The 20,028-nt window shown below is 45.3% G+C and overlaps 1 protein-coding gene across 1 annotated transcript in view; it reads right to left on the bottom strand.

The window, feature by feature from the left end:
* MRC2 (mannose receptor C-type 2) overlaps positions 1–20,028 on the bottom strand; it is a 214,878-nt gene that overhangs the window by 159,345 nt on the left and 35,505 nt on the right. The window lies entirely within an intron of this gene.

The following is a 20,028-nucleotide window of genomic DNA, read 5'->3' as shown; positions in this document are numbered from 1 at the left end:
AGCGCTGCGGAGGGGGCTTTGAAGAGCCCCCCCCGCTAAGCAAATGCAGCCGGTGGCGATCAGGCCCCCCCAGCAGGACATCCCCTAGTGGGGAAAAAAGGGGGGTAGTCTGATCGCCCTGCTCGCCCTTGCACTCCTGATCGGTCCGATCAATGAAAAATCCCCTGGTCGGCAAGTGGTTAATGCTAATTTTAGAACTTCCCATAAAACGTAAGCAAGACGTATACAAACGGAACTGAAACGGACCAGAAACGCATTTAAACCGGTCTGCAACTGATCCGTTCAAACAGACAATGGATCCATTACAACTGACAGTTTTGCACGAAATGCTAATGTGAACCGGGCCTACCAGTTGCCTGTCTGTCCTGCTGATCCTCTGCCTCTAATACCTTTAGTCATAGACCCTGAACAAGCATGCAGCATATCAGGTGTTTCTGACATTATTGTCAGATCTGACTACATTAGTTGCATGCTTCCTTCTGGTGTGATTTAGACACTACTGCAGCCAAAGAGAACAGTAGGACTGCCTGGCAACTGGCATTGTTTCTAACTTCAGTTGTGATTTAAGCTTGATGCAGCAATATAGAAATGCATGATAAAAATCATTTATCCAGTTGTGATAAAGGTGGCCCCTATAGCAACCATAGGTAAACAGGGGATGATGGAGGATATTACATGCTATGGCATGCTCACATTCTAAAGCATACAAGATAGGATGAAATATGCATGGTTTTTTATTCATTCTCTTTTACTCAAGTTATATGCATAACAGACTTGTCAGCAATACAATATGTAATGCGTTTAACAGTGAGAGGACTAGAATGAACACTGCAAATGCAACACAGGAGACTTGGGAGCAGCCGGCGCCACCATAGACCATAATACCATAGACGGGAACTTGTGCAGCAGCAGGATAAGCCATATACCGGCTGTATCCTGCGCCCAAGTCTCCCGACGGCGAATTCTATCGGACGAGACTATAAAGACTGCCTTTGATGACCACTGGTAGGCTGTATTCAGCAATGAAGATCTACTCTACATGCTCCTCTGCAGCAGGCTCTGAAGTTGAGGAAGGAGGGGAGTGAGGATGGGGTTGACAAGGTTATTCAATTCTTTTATGGGCGCACCAGGCCATTTTAGTCTTTAAAGTATACATGAGGTGAGAAAATAAAGAAAAAAGTTTTACTCACCTCGGGCTTCTTCCAACCCCTAGAAGTCTATCGGTGCCCACGCCGCAGTTCTGTTCCTCTCCAGGTCTCCGCTGTGCCCCCTGTAAGATCGCGACCGGGTCGGGATCTTCTGCGTAGGGATGAGCTCCGGATGAATTCCAAATTGGTTTCATTTGTAATTCATCCGGATAATTAACGCATCTGAGCAGGTGGGTGAGGGAGAGTTAAACTTACCCAGCTGCCGTCTGCTTGAATCTGTCCCACGGCGCACCCCACGCTGCGTTCACGTGACTACCGCACTTCCTCGTTTCAAGTTGAATGAGGAAGCATGGTAGTCACGTGACGCAGCTTGGAACGTGGCGTGTGAGACCGGTTAAAGAAGACGTCTTCTGGGTAAGTTTAACCCCCTACCAGCAACGTCAGATGCACTAATTATCTGGATGAAATCCGCATGAAACTCACTTATCCCTGCATGTGTAGGCGTGCATGTGTTGGAGCGCTCCCGTGGGTGGGAGCGCTCTGTGTTTGAGCAGTTGAAACCTTTGTGAACTGTGCAAAAGCAGAGTGCTCCTGGGCATGGGAGCGCGATATTGAGAGGTGCGCCCATCCATAAGATCCTGACCCAGCTGTGGGTCGCCATCTTACAGAGGGCATAGCAGCGACCCGGAGAAGAGTGGAACTGTGCAGTGTGGGCACTGATAAGACTTCTAGGGGCTGGAAGTAGCCCCATGTGAGTAAAACTTTCTTTATTTTCTCACCTCATGTATCCTTGAAGGGCTCTTTCAGATGAATGGCTAAACGGTGCGTTAAATTCCCTGTTTAGCCATTCATTGCTGGTTGTTACTTACCTTCCGCTTTTAAAATAATGCAACCGAATGGTAGAGTTAGTAATCTCAAGCGTGCCGGCAGTTGAAATGTAGTGCGGTTACTGCCCGGTAAAAAAACCCCGCAATATCTAGTGTCCAGGAATAGCTGTCGCCAGCTCCGTTGCACATGCAGAGATGCCGCAAGTGCTATATGCTTACAGACCCTGCACATTAACAGGAGCGGCTGATAAGCAGTTAAGTGCGCTGCTGTCAGCCAGTCGTGTGAAAGAGCCCTTACAAGGGCATCAACCCAGAGGCCTGCGCGCATTTTTCAGACCCGCACCCGACCCGCAACCCACTTTCTGGTGAATCTGGCACATGCAGCAGACAACCCGCTACCTGCACTGCAACCCGATTAGATCAAAATTGCCCTGTGCGGGTCTAATTTTTCAGACCCGCACCCGTTACCCGCACCCTACCCTGCTTTCTGGTGAATCTGGTACCCGTACCAGACGACCTGCTACCCACACCCAACCCGCAACCCGATTAAATCAAAATGGGTACCTGAGCCCGACCCGCATTTTGGGTAACCGTAGGTATCCAACTTGCTGCCCTGTGCGGGTCTAATTTTTGCAGACCGGCACCCCCGCTACCTGCTTTCTGGTGAATCTGGTACCCGCACCTGACCCGCACCCACACCCGACTCGCAACCTGATTAAAATCAAAACGGGTACCCGAACCCAACCCGCATTTCGGGTAACCCGCAGGTACCCGACGCGATGCAGGCCTCTACACCAACGTTCTCTGAAGTGAGGGTTTAGATCCCAACAGGAAACTGTCACTTTCAGTTTAGGCTCTAGCCCTGTAACTAGCACTGACAATCTAATAATAAAAAGAAAAAAAATATTTTAAAGGGTTTTTTTTAAATTTCATTATTAATCTTGAAGTTGGAGGTTGTTGTTTTTTTCTGTACTACAGAAATGAGCAGAGTGATACCAAAATCCTCATAGGAAGCAGAATTAGCACTTCTGACTAAACACTTGCATGAAACCTCAGAGGAAGCAGAATTAGCTGTGACTAAACACTTGCATGAAACCTCGGAGGAAGCAGAATTAGCTGTGACTAAACACTTGCATGAAACCTTGGAGGACGCAGAATTAGCTGTGACTAAACACTTGCATGAAACCTCAGAGGAAGCAGAATTAGCTGTGACTAAACACTTGCATGAAACCTCAGAGGAAGCAGAATTAGCTGTGACTAAAAACTTGCATGAAACTTCAGAGAAAGCAGAATTAGCTGTGACTAAACACTTGCATGAAACCTCCAAGGAAGCAGAATTAGCTGTGACTAAACACTTGCATGAAACCTCGGAGGAAGCATAATTAGCTGTGACTAAACACTTGCATGAAACATCCAAGGAAGCAGAATTAGCACTTTTGACTAAATAGTTGCATGAATCCTCTGAGGAAGCAGAATTAGCTCTGACTGAACACGAACGCCTGCATAAAACCTCAGAAGAAGCAGAATTGGCATTTCTTCCCAAACACATAAAAATAAAGTTCAGTATTTCAGTTCAGCTCAAGATTTGCCCGTGTGAGAGCTGAAAAATAATTAAAGGAGAACTGTGTTCCCTTTAAGCTATACCAGTTGCCTGGCTATCCTGCTGATCCTCTGCCTCTAATACTTTCAGCCATAGCCCCTGACCAAGCATGCAGCAGATCAGGTGTTTCTGACAATTCTGACAGATATGACAAGATTAGCTGAAAGCTTGTTTCTGGTGTTATCCAGACACTGCTGCAGCCAAATAGATCAGCAGGGCTGCCAGGCAACTGGTATTGCTTAAAAGGAAATAAATATGGCAGCCTCCATATCCCTCTCACTACAGTTCTCCTTTAAACAACTGTTGACATTTACCTAAAGTAAAAAACGTCAAAAATACATTTTTATTTTTAGTTACAAGAGTTTATTATCTAGCCAGTTTTTTGGGGGTTTTTTTACCCTTCAGGTTTGCTTTAATGGGAGATGATGATTTATACATGGAATCTGTGTTTTAACTGGCCATAGAGATACATACATTTCTCAAGAAATGTTGCTCAGCGATTTAGTCTTTGCCCCAACGTTGTGACACCAGATGTGCAGATGCAGGGGTATGAGGAGAGTGCAATGTGCTGTATGGGTATGGAACTAACTCCCACCAACATGTTGCTCAGTCTGCTGCAATGAGGCCAGAAGTCATTTCCTATAATGTGGCATCTGGGATACAAGGGTGAGGCTCGCAGGCCCTCTCTGTGGAAAGATATATGCTTGGTGAATTGAAAGCAGCTGACTGAGGTCACTATTCTATCACCACCATTAGGGATACAGCCAAGGAAGCTTCCTGGATTTCTTCCATATGTCTCCATCTATAAGCATGACGTGCCTCCTACTAAGTCAGTGTTTGTCATGGGCATGTGGTAATTGGGGATGCAGAAATAATGGCTGTAAAGCTGAGACATGGTCCAGTAATCATGGCAGAAGACTGGTGCTAGATTATTTACAGAAATGAGGATACCATTCAGGCAAAAGGCATTGCCTGCAAAGAAAGAGGTGAAATAACAGTTCAGTGTATATAAACACATCAGTCAGGGTAGTGTAGTTCTCTTTACTGCTGTTTTGATTGCTTCAGATCATACTTTCTGTATGTTTAGCCATAGACAGTAAATTGTATGGGGCCACGTATGAACATTTCTGGTAACCATCTGACAGCACTTAGCTGTAGACTGTCAGTTTCTTCTGCAGATGATCTGCACTGGAGACAACATACACTATACCTTTATGGGGGGACATTTAGGAGCCATCACAAAGACGATACCTCAAGGTTTTTTCTTCCACTATACTAAGTACAATGCTGAAAGCCAGGGCCAGGCCAAGGCAGAGGTGAGAGAGGCTCCAGCCTCAGGGCGCAGTGTAGGAGGGGGCACAGGGCGGGTCAGAGGTGAGAGAGGCTCCAGCCTCAGGGCGCAGTGTAGGAGGGGGCGCAGGGTTGGGCAGAGGTGAGAGAGGCTCCAGCCTCAGGGCGCAGTGTAGGAGAGGGCACACAACTCACTCAGCTGTCATTCCCCTATTGTGTTTGCAGCAGAGAGAAATAAAAAAAGGGGATACATGGCAGTGACTGCAAGCCAGATAACTATAGATTAAGGTGTTTGTGGGGGTTGGAGGCCCTGGCGTACCTCTTATTCTAATCAGTGTGTGACGGCTCGGGTGGCAGGGATGGAGGGGCGCACTTTGGTGTCTCAGCCTTGGGTGCTAAAGAACCTCCTGTCTCTGCTCAAAGTTATTATAATCTATAAAGCAATTATAATCTATTGTTGCCCGCAATCTATGTTTGATGTTACCAAAAACCCCTGTTCCCACTACCCCAAAAAAAACTGATCTTTTCCACATTGGAGAAGTGGACATGTGCATGGTTGCCATGTTATTTATAGGATCTGTACACACTTGTCAGTCCGCAATGGATCTATCTGATCCGTTATGGTAAGTAGCACACAAATTTGGAACCTGCATGCAAATGAGAACGGACAGATCTGTTCTCACTAGGCTGGTGGTCACGTACATTTCTGATCTACTCGCCTGTCTTCTGTGTCTTCAGGGCTCTTTCATACCAAAAACCGCAAAACGTAAACAGGTATTGCATTGTGATTTTCACTATGTTGGCCTCAATCTAAACGCAGAAAACGTACAGCAGGACTACAATAGCCTGTTTAGAAAATCGTAAATTCATTCAGTTTAAATGGATTCCCACAATACCAATTGTAACCTTATTGTACTTGCATTAGAAAAACCGCAAGCATTTTCAAAGACCAAATGGAACGCAGCCAGCGTGAAAATGCCCTCAGTCATCTCAGGTCCTCTGAGGTGGACTTGACATGCTGCTCGACTCCACTGGTGGGGACAGTTAGCTGATATATAGATCAGAGACCTGAAGGATGCAGGCTCCCATTGGATTGCAAAACACCAATGAGAATGCTGCCTAGCAACAAGGAGGATACTCATTGGTTCACTGAGTGGTGGAGCAGCGAGATTTCTCCCTGTTGCTAGGAAGGATTCTCAATGCAACCCAATGGGTGTCTGCTTCTGCCAGGACTCTGATCTATATATCAGTTAAAGTGGATCCGAGATGAACGTTTACTCATTGCATAATTGTGTTCCTTTCCTATCGTTTATAGGGCATTCATCAAGCCAAATACTTTTTTGTTTTTGTTTTAATACTCTAATTCCCTATAAACTAAACAAGCCACGCCCACAGGTTTTCAGAGAGCCAATGCACTTTCAGACAGTAGCAAGGGCTCATGGGAGCTCAGTCTGGGCAGGAGAAGGGGGAGGTATTACTAGCCAGAGATATCAGAAGCAGAGGGGAGGAGGAGGGGGGATTAGGTTTTTTTTCTCAAGATACAGATAAGCCTGCCGCTAAAGCATAAGTATAAGAAGAAAGAAAACCTGAAAAAAGTGTAAATTCACCATCCTGATTGGACTGGTGTACTAATCTAAGGCCAAAAATATGCCTTTTAGAAAAAGGTCCCATTGTCCCTTCCTTCTCTGGAAAAATGAAGAAAAACATACCAGACACAAATATATTCTATCCTATACAAACAATAATTGTAGAGATTTAGCCACTTCACCTCCAAGGGTTTTTCCCCTTAAAAAACCAGAGCAATTTTCACCGATCATCGCTCCTTCCATTCATTCGCCTATTACTTTGTTACTACTTATCACCACGAAACGATCTATATCTTGTTTTTTTTCACCACCAATTAGGCTTTCTTTTTGCAAAAAATTATTTTATTCTAAATGTGTTTTAAAAAGAAAAGGAAAAAATTCATTTTTTTTTTTTTCACAAAAACATTTTTTTGGGGGGAACTATCAGAGAATGTGGGAGGTAAGGGGTTAATTTTAAATGTTAAAAAAAAAAAAAAAAAAAAAAAAAAAAAGAGTGTTAGTAAAACTACATCCAAAACCTTTTTTTACTATTTAGCCACAAGACGTCCTAGTGCATAACTTCGCTATGCGTAGTAGTACTACGCAATTAGGAAGTTATGCGTGGACGTGTAAGTATCGGCTTTTGTGGACGACTGAGCCGTCTCATATGGGAACTTAGATCAATGAATGGGAAAGAGCATGGGGGGGGGGGGGGGGAGGGGAGGTTGGGGGGTGAGCAGGAGCACGCGGCGGGGAGGGACGTAGTAGCTATGCCGCTGCAAGGAGATATGGGATTTTTCTGGGACATTGTTACTCGTACCGGGGGAGGGGGAAGTGGTTAAGGGGACTGGAGAGTATACTGTTGCTACTATGGGGCCTGAAGATTTACATGGAATAAAGTATTCTAAAAGGTGCTAAAGTGCTAAGGCTTGATTCACACTAAACTAAAAAAGTTCTGCTTATCAGACTGGAGTGGAAGGCATGCAAACGGATACTATGCAAAGTAATGGGATTGGAAGGTCAGTGCGCACTGCACAGGGGCTGCGTGGCGATGCGTGCCCTTGATTGAGCACCCGGGGCAAGGAGCAAACTGCACATGTGCACTATGTCACAACTAGTGGGCATGAGCAGAGCAATCCTGGCTGCAGAGGCGCGATCAAGGATGCGTGTCGCCAGGCAGGACCTGCACAATGCGCACTGACCCTTCCTACCCAGAAGTTGGTTCGGGAGGGGAGGAGGGGGGGGGGGGGGGGGAGACATTAGGCCTTAAACGAATATGCAGTCCTACCAGGACAGGGTCAACTCAAAAGCTGCCATATTTATTTCTTTTTAAGCAATCGCAGTTTCCTGGCAGCCCTGCTGATCTATTTGGCATCAGTAGTGTCTAATTCACACCAGAAACAAGCATGCAGCTAATCTTCTCAGATTTGACAATTATGTCAGAAACACCTGATCTGCTGCATGCTTGTTCAGGGTCTAAAAGTATTAGAGGTAGAGGATTATCAGAATAGCCAGGCAACTGATATTGCTTATACTGAAATAAATATGGCAGCCCCTCCATATACTGTACCTCTCACTTTAGTTGTCCTTTAAAAACACATCTAAGTTCCTTAGTCATAAAACTGGGAACCATTAGAAAGCAAAACCTAAGTGCAGGTCGGCAATAAGTCCTTCTACTGGCTCTGCACTTGGTCAAGCTCATCAGGGTTACAGTGATTTAATTAACGTCATACTAGTTATCGCAGTAAGGTGTAAATATATCCATACAGGAAATGCTGTTCTGTACCATTCTTAGATGAAAAGCGGGCACTTATCCATAGCAGACATGGACTCTTTGCACAGCCAATAACAATTACGCACTTAACCTCCTTAGTGGTAACCCTGAGCTGAGCTCGGGGTAAGCCGCCGCGGAGGATATCTCAGCCCCTGGTGGGGCGATTCCTGTTCTGTAAAGTGCTGTACGCGCAGCTAGCACTTTGCTAGCTGCGCGTCCAGCTCGATCGTCGCCGCTCTGCGGCGATCGTCCACGCGCAGCGGCGGAAGAGCCCCCCCCCCCCCGCCAGAGCCCTGCGCAGCCCGGACCAATCAGTCTCGGGCAGCGCAGAGGGCTGGATCGGATGGGTCTGACGTCAGGACATCGGCTGACGTCCATGACGTCATTCCGATCGTAGCCATGGCGACAGGAGAAGCCAAACAGGTGATCGTGTTCTATACGCAATCTCCTGTTTACTTTTGTTGCCGGCGGCGATCGGACTAGAGGGACACATGCGCCCTCTAGTGGTGTTTTATGTAGCTACCACTCAGGTAGCTACATGAAACAAAAAAAAATTAAAAAAAAAGTGCAATGCAGCTTCCTTGGCGGAAAAATTGTACTGTCAAGGAGGTTAAAGTAACAAGTCTTGTCTTACTGTTACAGTAGGAACATTTGTTAGGATTATAATGCACACATATAAGAAAGCCATAGCAGCCTAATAAGCTTTCTTAACCTATTCGCGTTCCGTCGTTTTCACTTGAGCAATGTTCACCTCCCATTCATTAGCCTATAACTTTATCACTACTTATCACAATGAACTGATCTATATCTTGTTTTTTCCGCCACCAATTAGGCTTTCTTTGGGGGGTACATTTTGCTAAGAGCAACCTTACTGTAAATGCATTTTAACAGGAAGAATAAGAAAAAAACCAGAAAAAAATCATTATTTCTCAGTTTTCAGCCATTATAGTTTTAAAATACTACATGCCTCCATAATTAAAACTCACGTATTGTATTTGCCCATATGTCTTGGTTATTACACCGTTAAAATTATGTCCCTATCACAATGTATGGCGACAATATTTTATTTGGAAATAAAGGTGCATTTTTTCCGTTTTGCATAGATCACTATTTACAAGTTTAAAATAAAAAAAAATATAGAAATATTTCATCTTTACATTGATATTTAAAAAGTTTAGACCCTTAGGTAAATATTTACATGTTTTTTTTTTTTTATTGTAATGGTTTTTTTTTATAGTAAACATTTTATTTGGGTAGTTTTGGGAGGGTAAGAGGTAAACAATATATTTATAATGTAAATGTGTGTTAATTTTTATTTTTTTTACTTTCAGTTGTAGTATTACTTTTTGGCCACAAGATGGCGGCCATGAGTTTGTTTACATGACGTCACTCTAAGTGTAACACACGCTTAGAGTGACGCATGGGGGAGGTGACAGCCAGAAAAAGCACAGCTTCCGAGAGAAGCTGTCGCTTTTTCAGCGGGGGAGAGGAATCAGTGATCGGGCACCATAGCCCGATACATTGATTCCGTGGCTACCAAATCCGCGGCTGGGAGTGCGCGTGCACGCGCGCGATCGGCCGCGGGAGCGCGCATGGTTCCTGGACATAGATTCTACGTCCAGGAACCAAAATAGGTTAAAGAGAATCTGTATTGTTAAAATCGCACAAAAGTAAACATACCAGTGCGTTAGGGGACATCTCCTATTACCCTCTGTCACAGTTTCGCCGCTCCCCGCCGCATTAAAAGTGGTTAAAAACAGTTTTAAAAAGTTTGTTTATAAACAAACAAAATGGCCACCGAAACAGGAAGCAGGTTGATGTACAGTATGTCCACACATAGAAAATACATCCATACACAAGCAGGCTGTATACACCCTTCCTTTTGAATCTCAAGAGATCATTTGTGTGTTTCTTTCCCCCTCGAGTTCTCATGCACTGAAGTTTCAGGCTGCTCTTTTCTTCCTGCAAACAGCTTTGCCCTTGTCTGAATTTCCTCAGTATGTGAAAGCCCAGCCAGCTCAGAGGACGATTTATCCAGCTTGTAAAAGATAAGAGAGAATAGAGAAGCTGCTCTAATCCTAAATATCACACAGGCAGTGTGCAGAGAGGGGCCTGAAAGGGGGAATTCATAGCAGAACAACAACACTGAAGAACTTGGCAGCCTTCCAGACACAGGCCGACAAGTCTGACAAGGGAAAGATACATTGATTTATTACAGAGATGGTTATAGTAGAACATGCTGCAGTAAGCCAGAACACATTAGAATAGCTTTTGGAACTTGTAGGATGATAAAAAACAGGATGCAATTTTTGTTACGGAGTCTCTTTAAAGTGTCTGAGATATCATTCAATAAAAATGTGTTTTCCTACTTTTTATTACTCATACAGTTATCATATTTGCTTTTGTGCATAAGTAATATTGTCTGTTTACAAATTACAAGTTTCCAAAGTGTAGCTTATCTTGCCCTGAAACCTGCCACTGCATTTTATTCAAACTGATTTTTATTATATATTAACATCTCCTAATTAGCTGTTTTGAGCTGTTTGTGTGCTTGAAGCACAGAGTACTTCACAGAGAGCTCCTTTTCACTTGTTACACTGTGTTTACACATGTATTAACATTGGAATGCAACCAAAGTTACTGTTATCTCCAGTTTGGATGCGGATTTGAAGCTGAATAGCAGGACAAAGTGCTTGTTTAACCATTTCAGTGATGTTCTGCGTAAAAAAAATTCTGGAATAGTAGGTTTAAAGGTGTGAGGAATCTTTTAGAGCAAAGTAGAAATGCTGACTTTCAGACCACTTTAACAGCATTGCTGAGCAAGTTCATGCACCAGAAAATGAACAATATGGGCAGCACAGTAACATAATGGATAGCACTTCCACTTTGCAGCACCACAGTCCAAAGCTAAGTCAGCACTGTATGGGGTTTGTATGCTTTCCCCTTATTTTTGTGGGTTTCCTCTCACATTTCAAACATACGGTTCAATTGGACAGTTAAGAATGCGTAAACGCACAATTACTGATGCCCACAGGAATTGAGACTTGATCCCTCAAGAAACAGTTCAGGGATGAGTCCTGTGCAGAAGCATAACTAGGCTATAGGCTTGCAATGCGTTCTGTTGCTAGGGAGAAGGGCAGAAGGTTGATTCATGGCAAATGATGCAGCACGGTGCAGAAGGTGAGAGAAGATGGACTTGGTCAGCTCTCTGACAATATGATCTGGCAGCCCGCCGTACCCACACTAGATTGTCACCAGAGGTGGACCCGATATGAGGCCCAAACGGCCGCCTCGGTTAAGATCCATCTAGCAAGTGTACAAGGCTTTAGTGGCATGACTATTAACACTGTGTACAAATTGTTTAAATATCTGTAATACCTGGCATACTGTAACGAATGGGGAATCCTCCACAAGCGTTTAAATAACAGAACCCAGCAATGCACCTGTAGAGAGGAATTCCCACCGGCAGATGGAGCTGTGGAGTGCAGAGGAATAAAACCTCTGCACTGCCACAGATGCCAGATGGAAATTGTACGAGGTGAAGCAATACAGGGCAAGATAGCCCCTAGAGAGAGAGAGTGAGCACAGAGATAGAATGTATGCATGTCCACCAATCTAGTCGCCACCTGGCGACGGTGAACACACAACAGCGAAGACCAAGTGGGAACGCAATCGCAAGAATGGCGATTGCTAATAGCGACACAAGACTGAGTAAAGACAGAGCATAGGAAGGATAAAGACAGAACCGATAAACTGTAATCCAACACAAAGGAGCAGACAGGACTAACTACACGCGGTCACCACACGTTAAGCGCAATAGCGACAAAGCGCATGCACGACACGGTCACCGCACAATAAGCGCAACAGCGACAAAGCGTACCAACCCTGACTAACCAATGAAACACGAAAACAAATAGAGAACGTGTGAGAAAACGCGGAAAAGCCGCCGCAAGTACTCAGAGTAAGGCGGCTGATTCCGCGTTCAACATGGCAGCTTGCGCGCAGGGACCTGCATTCACCAGCCTGACGGAACGCGGAGAAACCGCCGCATGCCCAGAGAACAGGGCGGCGGATTCCGCGTCCGATGCGGCGGTTTGCACGCATAGGCCTACCTCTCTCAGTACTGCTGAATGCGGAGTAAACGCTGCACGCTCTGACAGCGGTGCGGCGTATTCCGCATCCAATACAGCAGAGGCATTACAATACATGTCTGGTGTGGCTGGGACTGATAGTCCACACTGGTTCAGAAGGACACGTGCGCGCGCGGAGAGGCAGAGCATTTATGACAGCCAGAGGGGTGTCAGCTGACCAGGCCGGTCAGCTGACAATTGTTCCCGTTCTCATTGGTCCAGCACCTAGGGGAGGCGCAGGAGAGCGCTGGTGTATATATACTGGGTGCAGGTCATTTCTCTGGTGTCTGGCGTTGCGATCACTACGTGGTAGCACTCAGACCCTGTCAGTATCTGTGTTACTTTAGACCAGTTTCTTAGGTGTTGATGATCAAGGAGCTCACACCTTAGTCTAGGAATTCTGTAATATTGTGATATTATCTAGACCAGTTTCCAAGGTGTTGACGATCAAGGAACTCACACCTTAGTCTAGGAATTGTTGATTATTTGTTATGACCTTCTGCTTCCCTGACCATTCTTCTGATCTCTGATTTTGTACCTTTGTCATTCTGATACTCTGTTGCTGAACTCGGCTAGTCTCTAGAATCTGCATCTGCCTCCTGTCTCTGATATGTCTGTCTGTTGCCGACCTGGCCTGTCCGACCTCGAGAACTATCTTCCCTGTTTGGAGATAGTTCACAGACCTGTCAGTGACACTTCACCATTGGTGTCACTCACTCTCTGGTCCTTCCCACTCTCAGCTTGGCTCCGCCCCTTGGGGAGCTTCAGGCCATTGGAAGGAATCTGTTCTCTGAGCAGTATCTCTTACTGTACTGTACCACTTTACGGGGATCCTCCTCTAAGTATTACTGTTGTGTCAAACACTCATATTACTCAGGTGTCCAGAGGTTAGAGATATATCTGATTATCGGTGATACTGCAGATCATCAATAATCGGGTATATAATGTGCATTCTCGGTGATACTGCAGATCCCCGGTAATCAGATCCTCTCTGTGTTACACCGATCGTTACAGAACGCTAACGCTTGCTAGTCGGTTACCTCACCCAGACAACAGCAAGCGTTTGTTTCAGACAAGACAGATGGAAGGAGTAACCAGTAGCAACCGCAGCTCTGGCTACCCTCCTAGACAGAGTACAGAAGGAACCACCGCCTCTACCGCTAGGGCGGCTGCGATCCAGACAGAAATATAGATGGAGCAACCAGTAGCAACCGCTGCTCTGGCTACACTCCTAAGACAGAATACAGAGAGATCCACCGCCTCTAACACTAGGGCGAATGCGATCCAAATAGAGCCATTTCCTGTCAGCCGCCGCTGGCTACAGAACAATCGCAACAGATAAGACAGAACAAGGCAATACAGGTAATAAACGACCTGACTATGCTAGAAGGAATGCTAGTGCACTCCCAAGGATAACTACTCTAAGATAATATTAGCAAACAATTAGCAGAGGGCTGAGACTTAAAGGGATACTGTAGGGGGGTCGGAGGAAAATGAGCTGAACTTACCCGGGGCTTCTAATGGTCGCGCGCAGACATCCTGTCCCCGCGCAGCCACTTACCGATGCTCTGGCCGCCTCCGGTTCACTTCTGGAATTTCTGACTTTAAAGTCAGAAAACCACTGCGCCTGCGTTGCCATGTCCTCGATCCCGCTGATGTCATCAAGTGCGCACAGCGCAGGTCCAGTATTGTCTGTGTCTGCGCAGTACACTCCTGGTGACATCAGCGGGAGCGAGGACACAGCAACGCAGGCGCAGTGGTTTTCTGACTTTAAAGTCAGAAATTCCAGAAGTGAACTGGAGGCGGGGCCGGAGCATCGGTGACTGGCTGCACGGACACAGGATGTCTGCGGGGGACCATTAGAAGCCCCGGGTAAGTTCAGCTCATTTTCCCCCGACCCCTACAGTATCCCTTTAAGGTAAGTCTAGCAGGACCAAACTTTTATGACCAGCAGGGAATTCTGGGAGGAAATGGTAGTTATACTGCAAGCCTTCAAAGGAAGCAGCTAAGCAATTTGCATGACAAGTGGATGCAAATCCCTCACCAGAACAGCAACTCTGAAAGTTGCAGAGTGAAGACAGGTCTCCTTTCCAGGGACCTGCAGCATTCAGACCTGAAAAATGGTAAAGAAGCTGCCTGCCTGTGCAGACAGCAGAGCAGATCATTACACATACTTGTATAATTTCTTCTCTTCCTTGTTACTATCACTATGTTCCCTATAAGCACCGTGGGGATGTTATGAAAAGTAATTTGGTTGTATTACACAATGACAATAAAGTGAATTGAATTTGTAAAGCGCTGCTCAGGATTACCAGTGCTATATCGTATTATATAAAACCCTAATGTCCCTGTGTCTGTCCGTGTGTCAGTGCTATTTAGCACTGCGCATGTGCAGGGACAAGACGCAGAAACACTGCCGAGAGCCGCAGGAGGACGGCGCCAGGAGGGGCGGGCGTGTGTGTGCGCGCAACGGGTGTGCGCTCATGCGCGTGCCACATTAGGAACAGACCTAGCCCGTTTTTAAATGGGCTAAGTCACTAGTAAATATATAATTATTGAATGTAGCTTAGGCTTTCCAGGAAAGTAAATCGGAGGCAAGACACTTCAATAACTTATTTGCTTGTGTAATTTACAGATCTGGCATACTAAGATTATCGTATGAGATGGCACCAAATGATCTCCTAGGCCAAAGAGATGGCACCAAATGATCACCTTGGCCAGAGAGATGGCACCAAATGATCACCTTGGCAAGAGAGATGGCATCAAATAATCATCTTAGCCAAGGAGATGGCATCAAATGATCAACATTGGCCAAGAAGAAGGCATCGAATTGATCACCTTGGCCAAAGAGATGACACCAAATGATGACCTTGGCCAAGGAGATGGCATCAAATGATCAACATTGGCCAAGGAGAAGGCATCGAATTGATCACCTTGGCCAAGGAGATGGCACCAAATTATGACCTTGGCCAAGGAGATGGCACCAAATGATGACCTTGGCCAAGGAGATGGCATTAAATGATGACCTTGGATGGGTAGATGGCACCAAATCATGACCTTGGCCAAGGGGATGGCACCAAATGATGAGCTTAGCCAAGGAGATGGCATCAAACGATGACCTTGGATGGGGAGATGGCACAACATGATGACCTTGCCCAGGGAGATGGCACCAAATGATCACCTTGCCCAGGGAGATGGCACCAAATGATCACCTTGGCCAAGGAGATTGCACCAAATGATCACCTCAATACACACAACTACATATATGGACTAATGGATAATTTAAAGCGGAACCAAACCAAACATTTTTTTAATTCAAAATATTTAGTTGCCCCACTCTGACACATACAAAGATAAATAAACACTCCTTCAAGCCTATGAGCATTTCAGTGCATGTTTTTCACCCTTCTCTTTTCATAACTAGGGTTATACAGGTGGCAGCCATTACTTCTGAGCTTAATAGGAGGTTTTAGATCATGGGTGTGTTTGTCATCAGCTACCCTCTCTCAAAGGGGCGCCATCTATGTGAAATCTCATACAGGCTGAGATCACCTTTCCTGTGACATCATCAGTAGCACCCTGTGTGTTTTTGTTTTTCATCTCCTCCACCAGTCTGCTGGATTCTGTCCCAGCAATATGAAAGGAAGGGAGGGGTTCCTCCAATAAATGTAAAATATTTTAGATTTGTCATCATGCAGCTGAAAAAAGGCTGCTATTTATTATAATTTAGAAAATAGATTTTATTTCTGAAATCTTGTATTTTTAATTTGGGTCCACTTTAAGAACCATCAGTTGATTGAGGTAATTTTAGATCCAAAGTCATAATTTCATCATATGGGAACTTTTGAAAATATTCAAGGCATTGAATCAAATCGCTCATTTTTAGGCATTCAGATGATCACTTCGGATGTCTTATGTAAATATGATTGCTATCACTTTAAAATCTATGCATGTGTTGATAGGGTTTGATTGAGCTGCCTAACTACAAAGGATAGACATCTCTGAAACTGCAAATTATTACCATGTGACATTTTATATGCCTGCTCATTAGATGGATATTTCTTGCAAACAGGCACTTGCACTGTAGGATCTAAAAATATCATCTAATCGCCTGCTGTGTGATCAGAGGGGGAGATGAGGCTTCAATAACCTTTGTAAAAATCTCACGTTATCTACAGCAGTCAGATATTCCGCGTGGATTTGTACGCTGTTACTATATTCTGCCTGGATGTGTGTACCAAGGGACGTATACACTGTTACTATAGTTAGGAATATGATGGAGGCCTAGAATGAATATACAGAGTAGACATAGGGCTTGGTTCACTAACAAATAGCGTGCCTTATCAGAGTTAAGGGGCCTTATCAGAGTTATGTGAGAAAACGCAGAAAAGCCGCCGCGTGTACTCACATCAAGGCGGCCGATTCCGCGTCCAATGCGGCGGTCTGCACGCGGAAGCATGCATCTAGTGATATGGCAGAACGCAGAAAAGCCGCCGAATGTACTGACAGCAAGGCGGCTGGTTCCGCGTCCAGTGCGGCGGTTTGCACGCAACAGCGTGCAGCTGGTGTGGCTGAGCCTGTTAGTTCACACAGGTTTAGGGCTACGCACGCGCGCGCCAGAAGTCAGGACCTTTATGCCAGCAGGAGATGTGTCAGCTGATCAGGATGATCAGCTGATTCCTGCTGGACTCCTGATTGGCTGAGTGGTTCGGGCGGGGCGGCAGAGTCCTGCAACTATATACAGCTTGCTTGTCAGTTGCTGGTTGTCTGCCGTTGCGATCACTACGTGGAAGCACTCAGACCTTAGTCAGATCCAACAGTGTATTTGAACCAGGAGGACACCAGATTACTTGTGTTATTATTCTGTTATACATCAGACTAGTTCCAGGGTGTAGAGACCACGGACCTCACACCCAAGACTAGGCATTGTTTGATATTTGTTATGACTTATTGCTTTCCTGACTATCCCTCTGCTTTCTGATTCGGTACCACGCATATCTGATATCACGTTGCCAAACCCTGCCTGACTTGGATACCGAATTAGCCTTCTGTCTTTGTACTTTATCTGTCTGTGTGTTGCCGACTTGGCTTGCCCGACCTCGAGAGCTATCTCTCTCCACCTAAGAGATAGTCTCCAAGATCAGTCAGTGACATCCACCTTCAGGTGTCACTCACTCTCTGGTCCTTCCTACCTTCAGCCTGACTCCACCCCTTGGAGAGTCTCAGGCTGCTGGAAGGTTTCTGTACTCTCCATAGCAGTGTCTTCTGTACTGCTTAGGGTCACCTGTTCATTAGGTGGGTTGCTCAAAGTCATACTGTTACACCAAACACTAACCCTATATATATCTAGAGGTGTCCAGAGGTTAGCACTATATCTGTATTATTGGTGATTCTGCAGATCATCCATAATCAGGTATAGATCTGTATTCTTGGTGATACTGCAGATCACCAATAATCAGATTCTCTCTGTGTGCTGACACCGATCGTTACAAGTTAAAGTGAATCCGAGATAAACTTTTACTCATTGCATAATTGTGTTCTTTTCATATAGTTTATAGGTAGGGATGATCGGAACCAACAAATTCCGTTCCGCCGGAATTCACGGATTCCGTCAATGATAAATTCCGTCTCCATAAAATTCCGCCGGATTTAATGAAGTTCCGCGGAATTCCAAATTCCTTCGGAAATTTTTTAAAATCTCTCTCCCTCTCCCTCTCTCTTCCACCCATCCATCCATCCATCCGTATCATCCTGTAGGGAATTGCAGTTTTTCAAAACAGCTTACATACCTTAGCCAGGATTTGAACACAGGTCTCAGTGTGTAGTGGGTATCTGTCTTACCCCCTAGACCACCAACCACACTACATGCTAAAGCTGGCCTAGCATGTACCATTATGATCAATTCAATAGAAAAAGTAGCATGATTAAGGATTTGTACTTTTTTAAAAGCCAGCTTACATACCTTAGCCAGGATTTGAACCCAGGTCTCAGTGTGTAGTAGGTATCTGTCTTACCCCCTAGACCACCAATAGAATCCAATCCAATAGAAAAAGTAGCAAATCCCGGTACCCACCAAGACTATAATGCAACAGAAAGTATCAATAAGAAATATTATAGAGCAGTGCTGTCCAACTCCGGCCCGCCAGGCTTCCTGCTGCGGCCCCCCTGCGGCCTGTTCCATGTAGCGCAACATTTATTTATTTTTATTTAAATTTTTCTTTTTTAGATAAAAACCCTTTCCCCCATGCTGTGCATACTTTATTTACAGGCTTCCCCCTCTTTGTCCCCCGTGCTGCCGCCTCTAATACACCTCAGATCGGCGGCAGCAGAAGAAGATAGGAACCAGTCACACCAGCGCATGACAGCCGCACGGGGGACTTTACGCGGTGGACGCGACAGATGATGTCACGTCCTCCATTCAAATTCACCGCGCGGCTGCTATGCGTCGGTCTGACTGGCTCCGAGTCCGATCTCCTGCCCGCCGCTGCTGATCTGAGGTGAGTTACAGGCGGCAGCACGGGGGACAACGAGGGGGGGGGGGGGTTGGGCAATCTGAGTGCATTTTGTGCCCACATCTGCGGGCAATTGAGTGCATTTTGTGGGCACATCTGAGGGCAACTGAGTGCATTTTGTGGGCACATCTGCAGGCAACTGAGTGCATTTTGTGGGCACATCTGCGGGCAATCTGAGTGTATTTTGTGGGCACAACTGCGGCCAATCTGAGTGCATTTTGTGGGCACATGCGCGGGCAATCTGAATGCATTTTGTGGGCACATCTGCAGCCAATCTGAGTGCATTTTGTGGGCACATCTGCGGCCAATCTGACTGCATTTTGTGGGCACATCTGCAGCCAATCTGATTGCATTTTGTGGGCAAATCTGCAGCCAATCTGAGTGTATTTTGTGGATAAATCTGCAACCAATCTGAACATATTTTGTGGGTAAATCTGCAGCCAATCTGTGTATTTTGTGCATAAATCTGCAGCCAATCTTTGTGTATTTTGTGGGTAAATCTGCAGCCAATCTGAATGTATTTTGTGGGTAAATCTGCAGCCAATCTGAATGTATTTTGTGGGTAAATCTGCAGCCAATCTGAATTCATTTTGTAGGCACAACTGCGGCCAATCTGAGTGTATTTTGTGGGTAAATCTGCAGCCAATCTGAACGTATTTTGTGGGTAAATCTGCAGCAAATCTGAATGTATTTTGTGGGTAAATCTGCAGCCAATCTGAATGTATTTTGTGGGTAAATCTGCAGCCAATCTTTGTGTATTTTGTGGGTAAATCTGCAGCCAATCTGAATGTATTTTGTGGGTAAATCTGCAGCCAATCTGAATGTATTTTGTGGGTAAATCTGCAGCCAATCTTTGTGTATTTTGTGGGTAAATCTGCAGCCAATCTGAATGTATTTTGTGGGTAAATCTGCAGCCAATCTGAGTGTATTTTGTGGGTAAATCTGCAGCCAATCTGAATGTATTTTGTGGGTAAATCTGCAGCCAATCTGAACGTATTTTGTGGGTAAATCTGCAGCCAATCTGAATGTATTTTGTGGGTAAATCTGCAGCCAATCTGTGTATTTTGTGGGTAAATCTGCAGCCAATCTGAGTGTATTTTGTGGGTAAATCTGCAGCCAATCTGAATGTATTTTGTGGGTAAATCTGCAGCCAATCTGTGTATTTTGTGGGTAAATCTGCAG

The sequence above is a fragment of the Hyperolius riggenbachi genome, chromosome 12 (genome assembly GCF_040937935.1).
Source record: "Hyperolius riggenbachi isolate aHypRig1 chromosome 12, aHypRig1.pri, whole genome shotgun sequence".
NCBI classification, from domain to species: Eukaryota; Metazoa; Chordata; class Amphibia; order Anura; family Hyperoliidae; genus Hyperolius; species Hyperolius riggenbachi.
Note: the sequence above shows the minus strand (reverse complement) of the source record. Positions and strands in the feature narration are given on the sequence as shown.